This window comes from Syngnathus acus, chromosome 10, assembly GCF_901709675.1.
Source record: "Syngnathus acus chromosome 10, fSynAcu1.2, whole genome shotgun sequence".
In the NCBI taxonomy this organism is placed as follows: Eukaryota; Metazoa; Chordata; class Actinopteri; order Syngnathiformes; family Syngnathidae; genus Syngnathus; species Syngnathus acus.
In genome coordinates this window covers 2,530,390-2,545,351 of record NC_051095.1, presented here as the reverse complement: position 1 = coordinate 2,545,351, position 14,962 = coordinate 2,530,390, and the positions used below count along the sequence as shown (strand labels likewise).

The 14,962-nt window shown below is 41.9% G+C and overlaps 1 protein-coding gene across 1 annotated transcript in view; it reads left to right on the top strand.

The window, feature by feature from the left end:
- The window catches only part of LOC119129646 (C-type mannose receptor 2-like), a 902,042-nt gene that overhangs the window by 245,563 nt on the left and 641,517 nt on the right, over window positions 1-14,962 (top strand). The window lies entirely within an intron of this gene.

Genomic DNA, 14,962 nt, shown 5'->3' with positions numbered 1-14,962 from the left:
TCAAAAAATAAAAAACACATTTGTGCTTCCGTGCGTGACCCAAAACCGACCCCGTGTTATTCTGTTTATTTCTATTTTTGCCAGTTCAGCTTGTCTTGCCCATCTTTGGGCTCATGTAACGGTTTGGCACCATCTCCTGGAAAAATTTGGAATTTCAGCCCTGCCAATTTATTCAATAATTCTCAATTCAAATTTTGCACCATCTGCTGCTAAAGTTTGGAATTTCAGCCCTGCCAATTTATTCCTGGGAGCAATCCATACTCACTTTTTGCACCATCTGTTCCCCACATGCCCCATGATACATGACAAGTAGAAGGGAAGTTGAAATGTGGAAGATAGTGGTTGATGTTTTGGAGGAGAGTGTGGCTAGGAAGATAAAGGGACTGAGAAAGGAAAGAAAAGAGAGAGAATTGAATTGTGCTAGAACAGGGGTGGGCAAACCTTTTGTCTTGCGGGCCGAATTGGGTTCTAAATTTTGACCGGGGGGCCGAACCAGGAGCAGATGGATGTAGTGTTTGTGTGAAGTAATATAAATGACATGTAAAGGTCATTGCATAAAAGGTTTTTACTTTTAGTAGATACTAAAGCATGGATATTAAAAAAAGCTTTTTGAAAACAAATGCATTTATTAACAGCATTAAAAAAGTATTTCACCCAAAAACTACTATCAGTGATTCTTATTAAATACGACACTGTTATGATGAATAACATTTTCCATCACTTCAGCGCCTGCAGGTCAGATTTATGAAATATGTTTATCTAATGAGGCAAAATCACATCCAACGGCAAACATTCTGACCAAATACATCATCTTGAAGAATCAGTGAAAGAATACATCTAAAGAAAGTAATAAAGGAATCAATAGTATTGTCGGTTTCCCTTTTTTGCTAGTGCATCATAGTCTGGAGTAAAATCTGTTGTGGTAATTCTTAGGATAGAGCCGAGGTGTCGGTCCGTTAACCTAGATCTGTGACGGGCTTCGTTGACGTTCATGTGGCTGAACGTCTTCTCACACACGTAGGTCGAGCCAGCCAAATTGTCCACTCTTTTTTTAACATTCGGCACTCAGTGTCCATCATTCTTTTCTTCGGGCCACTCATTTTAATGGAAGGATTCCAGAGGAAGGTTTGTGGGTGGCATTAGCGTAACACCTTATCCTATCTTTTTTTGGGTTTGGAGTCTGTTAAGCTAAAGTTAACTAGCGCTAGGCTAGACTTCCAGCATGCACATAGCTCCTCGTGTAGACTAGAGCGTGACAGTTTGAATAGTGCTACAGTACACATAAACACACTTTCTACTGGGGTAGTAGACAAATCCAATCACTCCACCCCGACCGGTTTTGCTGATGAAACGGTGCCTGTTTCAGATAATTTTACATGTGTAACAAATAGTTACTATCAGATTCCCACGGTCGTATCGTCCCGCCGCGCTAACAAACACTCGAGAGGTGATGTTAGGCCTAGAGAACACAATCTTACTCGCATCTCGTTTAAATATCCTTCGATAGATACGCACCCTGATCGACCGATTACGCTTAAACTCGGTTTTATGAATATTAGATCGCTTCATGCAAAAGCAGTTCTCGTTAATGACCTCATCACGGAACATAATCTAAACGTTTTTGGTCTCTGCGAGACCTGGTTAAAACCTAATGAACTGCTGCCGCTTAACGAGGCCTCGCCTCCAAATTTTGTGAGCTCGCATGTGGCGCGTCCTCGAAAAAAGGGTGGGGGCGTCGCCCTCATCTCGAATTCTGAGCTTAGACTTAGGCCTCGTTCGATCAACGTATTTAAAACAGTGGAAGTTGTCACTGTCCGATCCACCGCTTTACCGTCATTTTATCTTGCTGTTATTTACCGTCCACCCGGGGCTTACTCTGGCTTCCTGGATGAATTTTCAGAATTCGTGGCTGATCTAGTAACCAATGCGGATAATATAATTATCATGGGCGATTTCAACATCCACATGAATTTACCGTCAGAGCCACTTACTTCGGCGTTTCAGACTTTAACTGATATGTTTGGTTTTACGCAAGCCGTACAGGCAGCAACGCATAAGAATGGAAATACCATAGATCTGGTATTATCCCGAGGACTTGCAACCTCAAATATAGCAGTACTGCCATACACTGCTGTTTTGTCTGATCATTACTTAATAAAATTTGAAATTCTAGTTTCTTGTCAAAGACAAGAGAGCAATCGGAATTATAGGAGCCGTAATTTTAACTCCATGACTGCAACTGCGCTATCTGAGTTACTGTCGCCGGCAACCGCTATATTTCCCGCATACTCCGTTGATAATCTTACAAATGAATTCAATGCGACATTGTTAAATGCCATTGACTCTGTGGCGCCGTTATGTCTGAAAACTCGCCGTAGATTGCCTACTCTGTGGTTCACAGACGAAACGCGTACGCTTAAGCAATTATGTAGAAAGCATGAGCGCAGATGGCGTCTAACCAAACTTGAGGTTTTCCATCAGGCATGGCAGGATAGCCTCCTGAAATATAAAGATGCGCTTATCTTAGCAAAAACTCGGTATTTTTCGCAAGTTATTAATCTCAATACAAACAATCCGAAACACCTATTTGATACAGTGGCAAAGCTGACTCTACGCCAGCCGACCCCCGATAATTCCTTCCACTCAGCTGACGAGTTCATGAAATGTTTTGCTCAAAAGATTGAGTCCATTAGGGACGAGATCAAGAATACCATTCCAATCGCTCGGTCGAGCCCGCCGTTTACCAATGCTGATGAATGATCATGCAACAACCCTCTCAACTCTTAATAGCGTGTCCCTTGAAAGGCTTACACAAACGGTTAGTGCGGCTAAACAAACAACATGTTTGCTCGACCCTCTTCCAGCCAAACTACTTAAAGAATTATTTCCAATTTTAGGACCGTCTGTCTTAAATATAATCAAGCTGTCTGTCTCCTCTGGGATAGTGCCAACAGCCTTTAAAACCGCTATCATTAAACCGTTACTTAAGCGACCAAATCTTGACCCGGACTGTCTCAGTAATTATAGGCCAGTTTCAAACCTCCCATTCATAGCAAAACTTCTTGAAAAAGTAGTCGCACAGCAGCTTATTGATTACATGGTCGCCAATAATCGATATGACTCTTTTCAGTCTGGTTTTAGAGCTAATCATTCCACTGAGACAGCACTTGCTAAAGTGACTAACGATCTCCTCATAGCTATGGATTCAAACACTTCATCTGTACTGTTACTACTCGATCTTAGTGCTGCCTTCGACACTGTAGACTTTGATATTTTATTAGGGCGTCTAAAAAGTTGTGTTGGTATTTCAGGGTCAGCACTAGGCTGGTTCCATTCCTATCTATCAAATAGGACGCACCGAGTGGTCCATGGCAATGCGTCCTCTGAGCTCTACAATGTTACGTGTGGTGTCCCACAGGGATCGGTTCTCGGACCAATTCTATTTAATATTTATATGATTCCGCTTGGGGACATAATACGTAAATATAATATTAGTTTTCAATGCTACGCGGATGACACCCAATTATATATGCCGTTATCGATGACAGATCCGCGGGATTGTTGTAATCTTGAGGCATGCCTTGCGGAGATCAAGCAATGGATGTCTCTCAACTTCCTTCGTCTTAACCCAGATAAAACTGAGATGTTGATAATTGGTCCAACTCGTTTTCAACACTTGTTCAAGGAAACCGCGAGAACGATAGATAACCGTACTATCGCTCAGAGCGATACTGTAACTAATCTCGGGGTAATGTTTGACCAAACTCTCTCCTTTCAAAAGCACATTAAGAATATAACCAGAATTGCGTTTTTTCACCCTCGTAATATTGCAAAGATTCGTCCGATCCTCTCGACCGGTGATGCGGAAACTATTATACATACATGCGTTCGTCACGTCGCGCCTGGACTACTGTAATGTACTATTCTCTGGTCTTCCTAAGTCCCGCATCAAAAGTCTACAGTTAGTACAAAATGCTGCTGCAAGGCTGCTCTCACGGCCAAGAAAATTTGATCACATTACCCCAATATTAGCCAACTTACATTGGCTCCCGGTCCATTTAAGATGTGACTTCAAGGTTCTTCTATTAACCTATAAATCACTGCATGGCTTAGCGCCTTCGTATCTCGTCGACCTAGTTGTTCCTTATGTTCCGTCTCGTAACCTTCGTTCGCAAAACGCTACCCTTTTAGCGACACCGAGGGCCAAGAAAGTGTCTGCAGGGTCTAGAGCATTTTCTATCCGGGCTCCAGAGCTTTGGAATGCCCTCCCAATGGATATTAGGACTGCTACCTCAGTAGAAACATTTAAGACACGTTTAAAGACACATTTCTATGACATGGCCTTTAACTAACCTGTAGTGGCCGATTCGGCCGGAGTTTGTTTTATTTTCTCTCCCCCGCCCCCCCTCCCCGGCCGGGGAGGTGGTTAGGTGGCACCCAAGCTGACAGCGGCTATCTGGATTCTCGTGGGCCAATTCAGGTTGGGGGATCTGCAGCTCAACCTCCACTGCCAGGATAGTAGAGGGCTCCTCCGGCAGCCCTTCGCTCTGACTTGGACATCCACTTTTTTGATTTTCATATTATGTATTATTTGGGCCCTCTCTGCATCCATTACAACCGGGTGATCCTGAAAGGGGGATCCTTCCATCTGTGGTCCCTTCTCAAGGTTTCTCATTTTCCCCTGGCAGGGGTTTTTGAGTTTTTCCTTGCCCTTTTGGGAGCTTAAGATCAGGGGATGCTTTGAGAATAATTGTCAATTTTTGTCTATGTGAAGCCCTTTGAGACTGCTTGTGATTTAGGGCTATACAAATAAACTTGACTTGACTTGACTTGAAAACTCAGCGCGCGAATTACGAGAATATTGACGTCACAGCCTACACTCGAAATTCGGCACTGATAGATGAAATTACTGCGTACTACTGAGTACGCACACGCATTTGTGAGTGTGCACTGAGCTTTCTGACATCTACTTCCCCATATACTGGGGAAACATAGTAATTGCAGGGAAAATGACGCCACAAAAATTAATAATACAATTTACTCAGGTTTGGCGGGCCGGATTAAACGGCCCCGTGGGCCGGATGTGGCCCGCGGGCCGTAGTTTGCCCATGTCTGAACTAGGCTCTTCCCTGGTCACCAACAAATGCTCCTTCCATATTCTAAGTACCTATACATTACTGAAACTAAAGCCTCTCTGTCCAGCAAAAATAGCTTATGGTAGTCTCACTGCTGCTAGTTGACCATCCAAGGCAACATGCAAAGACGTATTGAGTCCAAACTCTACCACATTCCCCCCTTCGGGACTTGATAATTGTCCCGAAAACGGTCCAACAAGAGATGACATCGGTAAACATCCAAAAATCTTCCCCCAACCAAATTTTATGGTCACGTCTACAATTCGGCCTATAAATTCTCAGCCTAAATCACGCTCAAGGCATGCTACTTAAGGTTATTTTAACTAGGAAAGCTCAAACTATTTAGGTATCCAATTGCTCCCTGACAGCAATCTGAGGCCTCTCAGGAACCACAAGTAAAGAAAATTGAAGTTCACATTAGCCAAATGACGTCAACCCCCCCCCTTAGGTAATACCTCAACAACGTCGATAATTTGCAAAGTAATGAATTTGGCGTGGCCCGTTAGAAGCCCCAAAAAGTTGCCGGCCCTCCCTCGAGAAAAGGCCCTGCCAGTCTAATGACAAGGAAAAAGAGGGAGGCCCTTTCGAACATCCCCAGTGATTCCCTCCACCTGGCGTCAGCCAGGTACACGGAGTCCTGGCAGATATCACAATCCACAAAACAGTATGAGCTCTCAAAACAGTAAGCAAAAGAAATGACATGTCCACCGACCGCTAAACAGTCAAACTGCATTGTCATAATGTTAATGTAATGTGACGAGGTAAACGAATGAGATTGATTGATTGATTGATATCTTTATTTCGAACATCCAAAACAAAAAAGAAAAAACCCAAACAAAACAAATAACACTCTAAAGTGCCACATATAAGTCCATGCAACAAACAAACAAAAAATAAACCAACAAACAGAAATAAATAAATTAAATAAATAAATTAATAATAATAATAATGCATAAGCAAATAAATCAATAAAGAATGCTCGAAAAGGAGTAGGAGGAAGCATAGCTTTTTAGATTCCTACCCCTTTCTCACTTTATCCATTAAACCAGTGGTTCCCAAACTTTTGCAGGCTGGCGCCCCCTTTGGCTCTCCAGTGAATTCCTAGCGCCCCCCCCCCAAGGACCGGCATTTATATAAATAAATAATACATTTATATAAATAAATAAATAATACATTTATAATATCATTACCATTACGTTGAATTAGTGGGAGCCCTGAGTTTGTTTCTCAGAAACGAGCCGGTCCCATCTAGACGTAATCGGAGACAATGACACCCGAAGTGATTTAAGGTTTGTCTTTTATTGCAGGATGCTTGGTCTCCATGTGTTGAAGCAGTTTTGAATGCTTCTCTGCCTGGTTAGTTAGCCTGTCGCCACATATTAGCTTTGCGGGCTCGACTGGGGAAACATGTCACGTGACCGGGACGAGTGTCTTGACCTGAATTAATTGATCGTCGATAAAAAAAAAAAAATTCTGTGCGGCTTGGCGGCCCGGTACCAAGTGACCCACGGACCGGTACCGGTCCGCGGCCCGGTGGTTGGGGACCACTGCCCTAACCAGCTCAACACAACACGGCGCATTCTGGCGAGTCCCCAATTTCATGTTGACTTGAACTCAAGATGATGTTGACCGCCAGAATGCGGTTTTTATTATAAGATAAAATTCTGAACATTACAAGCTTGAAATTACAAACCTGAGCTTTTGCTTTTGTAGTCTATGCTGTCGGATCTGACTGGGCCAGAGCGGCGTGTTGTGTACAAATCGACTACCGCCCCCCTACCGCCCCTTTCTTCCTCACCGCCCACTTTGGGAACCACTGCATTAAACCAACATATACTGTAATTCTACAACAGAAGACAAGTAAACCCACTTTCACACTTATTGTTCTGTTTCATTTTTACTTGTGTGTAGCCCTTTGGTACTTTTAGCCTTTGTACCCGCTAAACAACATATTTTTGTACATTCTTTTAAACTGGTGGATATTTGGACTTTGCTTGAGTTCCTCACTTAGATTGTTCCATAGCTTGACCCCGGTTATAGTTATACAGAATCTTTTTAAGGTTGTTCTTATGTTTAAGATTTTGAAGTTGTGATTCCCCCTTAACTTATAACCTCCCTCCCGATTCCGAAATAAGTTTGGGATATTGTCTGGTAGTTGTTTTGCTTTTGCCCTATACATGATGATTGCTGTTTGATAAGATACTATGTCAGTGAATTTCAATAGTTTGGATTGTATGAAAAGTGGATTTGTGTGTTCCAAGTAGTTGACTTTATGAATAGTCCTTATTGCTCTTTTCTGCAGAATGATAAGTGGCTGTAGTGACGTTTTATAAGTATTCGCCCAAACCTCAGCACAGTCATGCAAATAGGGCAAGACAAGAGAACAATAAAGTGTACAAAGTGAATGATAATCCAGTCATTCTTTTGCTTTGTATATGACTGCCATTGTTGGATTTTGGTCCACAATTTAGGGAGCGCTATCTGCGCCTTACGGCAAAAGCCATTGCCAATCACCTGTTATCCAATTCACTCACTGCGTGCTCGTTTAATTTCTTCAGATTTAGGAAAATGCAAAGACACTGAAGCAGAAATTAGACTTACACAGGTTGGTTGAGTTCAATCATAATTCTTGTTAAGAAAGCTCTGTTTTCAGGAAAGTACAATACAGCGCTGGGCCCTTCAAGAGCGGAAAGTCTCCATTCAGAAAAGGCAACGTTCAAGGTTCTTTGGTTAGCTTATATTCAGTTGCACAGGCCGGTGTGGGGCGAGTTTGGTGGGTGATGAGTCGTTGGGGTGGGGCGAGTTCGCAGTAGAGTTTGATTCCATGGGAGTGGGTGCTGGTATGGACGATTCGGTGTGTGTGTGGGGGCTGCCGTCTTCCATCCTGTCTTTCGGCCTTGGGGATCATCTTTGGCCGAGTCCTTGGCTGTCTCCTTCTGGCACCAGCTGGTTTTATCTCCAAGTGACCTTCCTGTAAACATTCTGCTCCATTCCTACACTGTCGCACCTCATCCATTCGTCATTCTTTCAATTTTGTTATTTTGTACGGAATTATGTGAGCTTTTGGCTGTGACATCATCAATTTATTAATGTTCCCTGACGATGCAAAGTTTGTTCTTTTGATACTCCATGTCTTTGCTTACATCATTACATTCTTAGTTTAATCATGCTTCCGCACGTATCTCTTCTTTGTTAAGCAAAATATTTCCCTCTGTGCAGAGCGTTCAGTAGTAATCAAAAAGCTGGCGTCTCACATTTAGGCGACATATGACGTTTAGTCAAAACACAAGATATAATCAAGTACTGAACGGTCAAGACGACTCTGGCCGTGTCCATGATTTAGAGAACAAACATCAGGCATGCATTACACAGTTCCTTAAGGGTCATTAAGCTATTTAAGCAATGTTGGATTTGGTCCACAATTTAGGGAGCGCGCTATCTGCGCCTCACGGCAAAAGCCATTGCCAATCACCTGTTATCCAATTCACTCACTGCGTGCTCGTTTAATTTCTTCAGATTTAGGAAAATGCAAAGACACTGAAGCAGAAATTAGACTTACACAGGTTGGTTGAGTTCAATCATAATTCTTGTTAAGAAAGCTCTGTTTTCAGGAAAGTACAATACAGCGCTGGGCCCTTCAAGAGCGGAAAGTCTCCATTCAGAAAAGGCAACGTTCAAGGTTCTTTGGTTAGCTTATATTCAGTTGCACAGGCCGGTGTGGGGCGAGTTTGATGGGTGATGAGTCGTTGGGGTGGGGCGAGTTCGCAGTAGAGTTTGATTCAATGGGAGTGGGTGCGGGTTATGGACGATTCGGTGTGTGTGTGTGGGGGCTGTTGTCTTCCATCCCGTCTTTCGGCCTTGGTGATCATCTTTGGCCGAGTCCTTGGCTGTCTCCTTCTGGCACCAGCTGGTTTTATCTCCAAGTGACCTTCCTGTAAACATTCTGCTCCATTCCTACACTGTCGCACCTCATCCATTCGTCATTCTTTCAATTTTGTCATTTTGTACGAAATTATGTGAGCTTTTGGCTGTCACATCATTAATCTATTACTGTTCCCTGACTATGCAAAGTTAGTTCTTTTGATACTCCATGTCTTTGCTCACATCATTATATTCTTAGTTTAATCATGCTTCCCACCATATCTTTTCTGTTAGGCAAAACATTTCCCTCTGTGCAGAGCGTTCAGTAGTAATCGAAAAGCTGGCATCCCGCATTAGGCGACATATGACGTTTAGTCAAAACACAAGATATAATCAAGTACTGAACGGTCAAGACGACTCTGGCCGTGTCCATGATTTAGAGAGAAAACATCAGGCATGCATTACACAGTTCCTTAAGGGTCATTAAGCTATTTAAGCAACATATCAAAAGATATTTATTTTGCAGTGCACAGAAATACATATTGAATCGTGAACTTGTAGCAACCTCTGTTATTATCTTATATTAAAGAATGTCTAGTTATGTCTGCTTTATTGGTTGACTCCATGAATATACTTGTCTGCTTATATACTTTATCCAAAGAGATGTGAGCGTATCTGTTATTGTGGCTAGGCGGGTTTTGTGTCTTTTGACCCTATTCCTTCAGCAACATATCAAAAGACATTTATATTGCAGTGCACAGAAATACATATTGAATCGTGAAGTTGTAGCAACCTCTGTTATTATCTTATATCAAAGAATGTCTAGTTATGTCTGCTTTATTGGTTGACTCCATGAATATACTTGTCTGCTTATATACTTTATCCAAAGAGATGTGAGCGTATCTGTTATTGTGGCTAGGCGGGTTTTGTGTCTTTTGACCCTATTCCTTCACCATGCTTCTTGAAATTTTAGACTTTACGTTTTTGATGTGTGGCTTCCAACTCAGCCTGTCATCTATTATAACCCCAAGAAATTTGTTTTCCTGCCCCCTTTCAATTTCAGTCCCATCTATTTCTATTCGTATCTTTATGTTGGCTTTGCCAAATACCATGAACTTGGTCTTACTTACATTCAATGATCATTTGTTCCAGTCGAACCACATTTTTATTTTTTCCATTTCCTCATTCAACACTGATTCCACTTGTTGGATGTTATCACCTGAACAAAAGATATTTGTGTCATCTGCAAAATTGACGAGTTTCAGTTCTTTAGAGACTTTGCACATGTCATTTATATACAAAATAAATAATTTAGGGCCTAAAACTGACCCTTGTGGGACACCACAAGCTATTTCCAAATATCCAGAACAGTGATTACCCAACTTTACGTACTGTTGCCGTTCTCGCAGATAATCCTTTCTCCAGTCTAATACTAATTGTTAGGGTTTGCAGAATATCTTCATCGTATGATTATGTTGGAATGTAACCTGTAATAATTTACCTAGCTTGTCCTGTCTTACCAAAAGTAGTAGACCAAAGTGCTAAGATCTTTTCACCTGATTGACTAGCTGCAGAGGAAGCAATCAAAGTTGCTTTGTTTCCACAAAGTCGTAAAAGGCCCCCTGCTATGCTTTGATCAGCAGGGGAGCGGCTTCACCCCATCCTGTGTTCCCACACCCCCACTTTCAACCCCACTGTGTTTCTTCTCAATAAATATGCACCTGATGAGGCCTGACTTCAGACTTCATTCGACCATCGCTGTAAGCACAGCGACGAGTGAACTCTCCGCCTGCAGGTGTTTGAAACGACTAACTTGTCTCCAGTGTGGTTCTTGCAAAATAAGTTAGAGTGAACACTACCCTAACATTTTGGTGCCGAAACCCGGGACCCTCATACTCATATCTGGCTGACGGAGGACGACGCGCTGTACACCGTCGACGGGCCAGTGTCTATTAGGAGGACCTGGTAAAGAAAGACCTGGGAAGGAAATCCTTCGCTGGGCCAGCGTCTTAGGTCTGCCTTCGTCTGACAGAGGTGGATTGACGGGATCCGGCAGTGCAACGAACCAGGGGACAAGTAAGTTAACGCCCTAAAATTGTGTGATTGTGTTGTTGTGAAAAAAGTGCACAGGGAAAACTTAAAAAATAGGCAAGACAGAAGATATTAAGTCTTGTGGAAGGAGGGGGTGTTGTAGAGTCCCCCTCCGGATGAAGTGGCTCTTCTGGAGCAGTGGTTTTCAAACTGTTTTATATATTTTTGTAAAATCTCACGTACCTCCGTGTACCCTCATTTGACAACCACTGTTCTAAGGGGTACAACTTCGCGTTGGCAGGGCTGGGTAACAGGACTGTTGTCTTAGTTCCCAGGGAAGGAAGGGGTGTTGTAGAGTCCCCTCTCCGGATGAAGCAGCTCTTTTTTATTTTAAGAAAGAGGACTTCGCGTAGGCAGGGATAAGAAACTTGTGTGGTTGAGTGTGCGACTGGTAGGATAAATTGACTGCAAAGAGAATTTGGTGGAAGGTCAATTTAAACCTGCATTGAGGATCCTCAAAGAAATTAAAAATAAAATTAAAAACAAAAATTGTATAAACCTAAAATACCAAATTAAGATGGGAAACAAAACCGGTAAATCCCTAGCTCTTGAAGGAGATGAGAAGTACATGGCGTGTACATTTCTTAATTGTATGCAATACATGCCAAAGTGGAAGAAAAAGTATGGAGTAGAAGGGAAGTTGAAAGTTGAAGTGTGGAAGATAGTGGTTGATGTTTTGGAGGAGAGTGTGAATAGGAAGTCAAAGGGACTGAAAAAGAAAAGTAAAGAGAAAGAATTGATTTGTGCTAGAATGTGGTTGAATGCTTCACAAGAGAAAAGAGAACAAATTCAGGAGACAAAACCTGGAAAGATAAAAAGTGATGAGACCGCCATTCAATTAAGATTTGAAAAAGAATTCTGGGTGCACAGTGGCACCCCATTCGATGATGCGGCTGAGAGTGCTTATCAGCAACGTCTTAAAAACGCGCTCATCACTGTTTCCCCCGCCGACTTCGGCAACTGGGTGAGGAAACATTTGGTGGAAGTAGATATTGCAAGTGTGACAACAACTATGCAATGGGCCAAAAGTTCTGATGTATTTCATCTAGGCGATGATGATGATGTTGACCTAGATGAAGATACAACAGTCTTCTTTCATGGGTCCCAGCAGGCCAGAGGAAGAGGTAGAGGCCAACAAGGTCGCAGGCCGCCATATAGAGGCTTTGCAGTCACGTGGTTTTATCACGTGATTTTGTGTTATGCCGCCATCTTGGCGGTCAACTCGTCAGCTCGTTCCTACGTGTTTGTATAGATTGTTTGATTTCTGCGCTACATTTTCACCGATTTCATCCGAATTATGGCTGATTTGCTATCCAACGAAGTTGGGCATTTGGATGAAGAATCCAAGAAACGTTACAGAGAGAAGTTGAACCTTGTTGGCACAACGGATCCGTACCTTTTACCGAGAAGCATGCTAAAATCGCCCGAGCATTTTGCAACAGCCGACCTGCCTGAACTCTCATATCCAGATATTTATAATTACCTCGTCGATTTGTTTTGTAATGGCATTTCATAACTTGACATATTAAAAAAACTGAATAGAGTGAAATCATTCAGATACTGTACCTGTCTGTTCAAGTTGCTACCATTTTTATTTTTTGTTTATTTTTGCATGATGCCACATCTGATTGGCTTGAAAACTTGAAGCCAATGAAACGTTTTCAAGCCAATCAGATGAAGCATCATGAAAAAATAAACACAAAATAAAAACGGGGGGGTGAACTGAAGAAATCATCCCATTCCCTGCCTTGCTGCTCTTGCTGCCTTTCTAAAAATGCAGCCAGCATTTTCAACAATCATATTTGTATCACCCCATATTGTATTATTTCACATTTTGTGAAACAAATCAGGGGTGAATAGTTTGTTTACATACCTGATATGAAGTCCTCATTGCATATCCTTGTGTAAATCGTAGGTTTCCATCGTTCACGACGAATATCCGCGATCCATTTATCACGTTTTTTCATGTTCGCCGGAAATCTATAGAAGCTAAGATTTGGTTTATCGCCTCGTCTATTGCTACATCCAACAGCACAGCAGGTATCCGGCATTTTTAAGCTCAAATAGCAGCAGATATAACAAGAAAGCGTGTGTGAGTCGTTGACCGGCACTGAAAAGTCGACCGCCAAGATGGCCGCCAAGCTAATGTGGGTAGCTTGATGACGTCAGCTGCAAAGCCTCTATAATTCAAAACCCCCATCAGATTCTGACAACTGTTGGAACTGTGGGAGACGAGGACACTTGGCAAGAGCGTGTCGTTTTGCAAAACAATACCAATCAAAGGGTGGAGGAAGGGACAAAGGAAGAGCCAAATTTTCAGCATGACAAGCTTCCCCCTCCCCTTTGACCGCTCAAGCTCATACAGAGAAAGAAATAACAGATGTCCATATGAAAGCAAGACATGTCATTGTCAGATTATTAGAACGGTTTTTAGATTGTTAGAGCTCCTGTCCATGCAAGGAGTATGACAATGCTGTTGTATGCCCAATGACAAATGACCAGAGATCAAATTGTGTATGTACACTAAAGTTAAAATTTGCAAATCAAGTGGTAAATGAATGCAACTGGCTTCTAGAAGATAAATAAAACTTAGAATGTGCTGTCCTCGTGTGCGTGGGAGGGACCAGCTCATGATCGACCACAGGAAATGGCCAGCCTGTGACGAATCATTGGTGCTGGGATCTACCTTACGCGCGCGAGAGCTGTGCATGTGTGTTAAATTGATGAAAATTGGCTGAACCTTTAGTGTACAGACATTTGCTAGACTGTGGTCTATCCAATTTGCACCGCAGAACAGAAACGCTTTTGAAAGATAAAAATGAGAGGAAAAGAGAGAAATCTGTTTGCGAGCAGAAACTGATCCACACTAGTGCATGTTAAGTAAGAAACGACAGAACATGCTTTCAGGAATTGGAAGAATCAAAATTGTGAATTTAAGACGTTCACATTTAATAGAAATAATTGACTGGTTGTGTTATAAGATTATACAAACTTCCATATGCGAGCTGAATCTGAGAGATTGGGTTCTTCAAATTTAAAAACAAAGAAAAACTTCTGATTAATTTGCCAGCAGTTTTTTTGTGTGTTGAGTTTTTTGTTTTTTGGATTGGTGGATTGTTCTATCTGATAGAATCTATCAGGAACCTTGAGTTGAAAATGGTATGTGAATGTTGTGTGGTGAGCTTGGATGAATTTCGACCGATGTGATAGAAAGTCTCCTTCTTGGAGACTGTGTGTGAGATGCAAATGAGCATTGATGACTGATTGCCTGAATGAAGGGAATATACAGGTTGAATGGTTGACGTTGTTGGACACTACTATCGAAAATTAGTAGAGCGACTTTGAAGAAAGAGTGATTTTGAGTACGTTAAATGCTAAGGAAGAAATAAATACATAAAGGAAATAAAAAGGTTGCTTTTGGATTGCTAATTAACTAGGAAAATAAAAAAAATAAATAAAAATAAATAAATAAAAAACTGGAGAACCAGTAACACATGCAGAAGATGTGTGAACTGGGAAGCGTTTTGGAAAGAAAGTCAAATTAAATGATGATAGAGTCATATGTGGTAAAGAACACATCCTCCCAAAAAGTTTGTCAAGGGGTGAGACATGGGCGTCGCCATGCCTCAGAAGGAGGGAGAATGTTGTATAGAGAGTGGGAGATAAAAAATAAATAAATTAAAAAAAAATTATATATGTACACAACACTTTACTACATATAGATTCTCTAATACATATGGCGTTGTACCATTGAGTTAGATTTTTTTTCCTCAAACTTTTGCTGTAAACAATTGGAAGATGATTGAAAAGTGACTGAAGAAGCCATGAGGAAGTGGTGTAGCTGTTTGGAAGGGCACGCGCTTATGCGTTTCCCT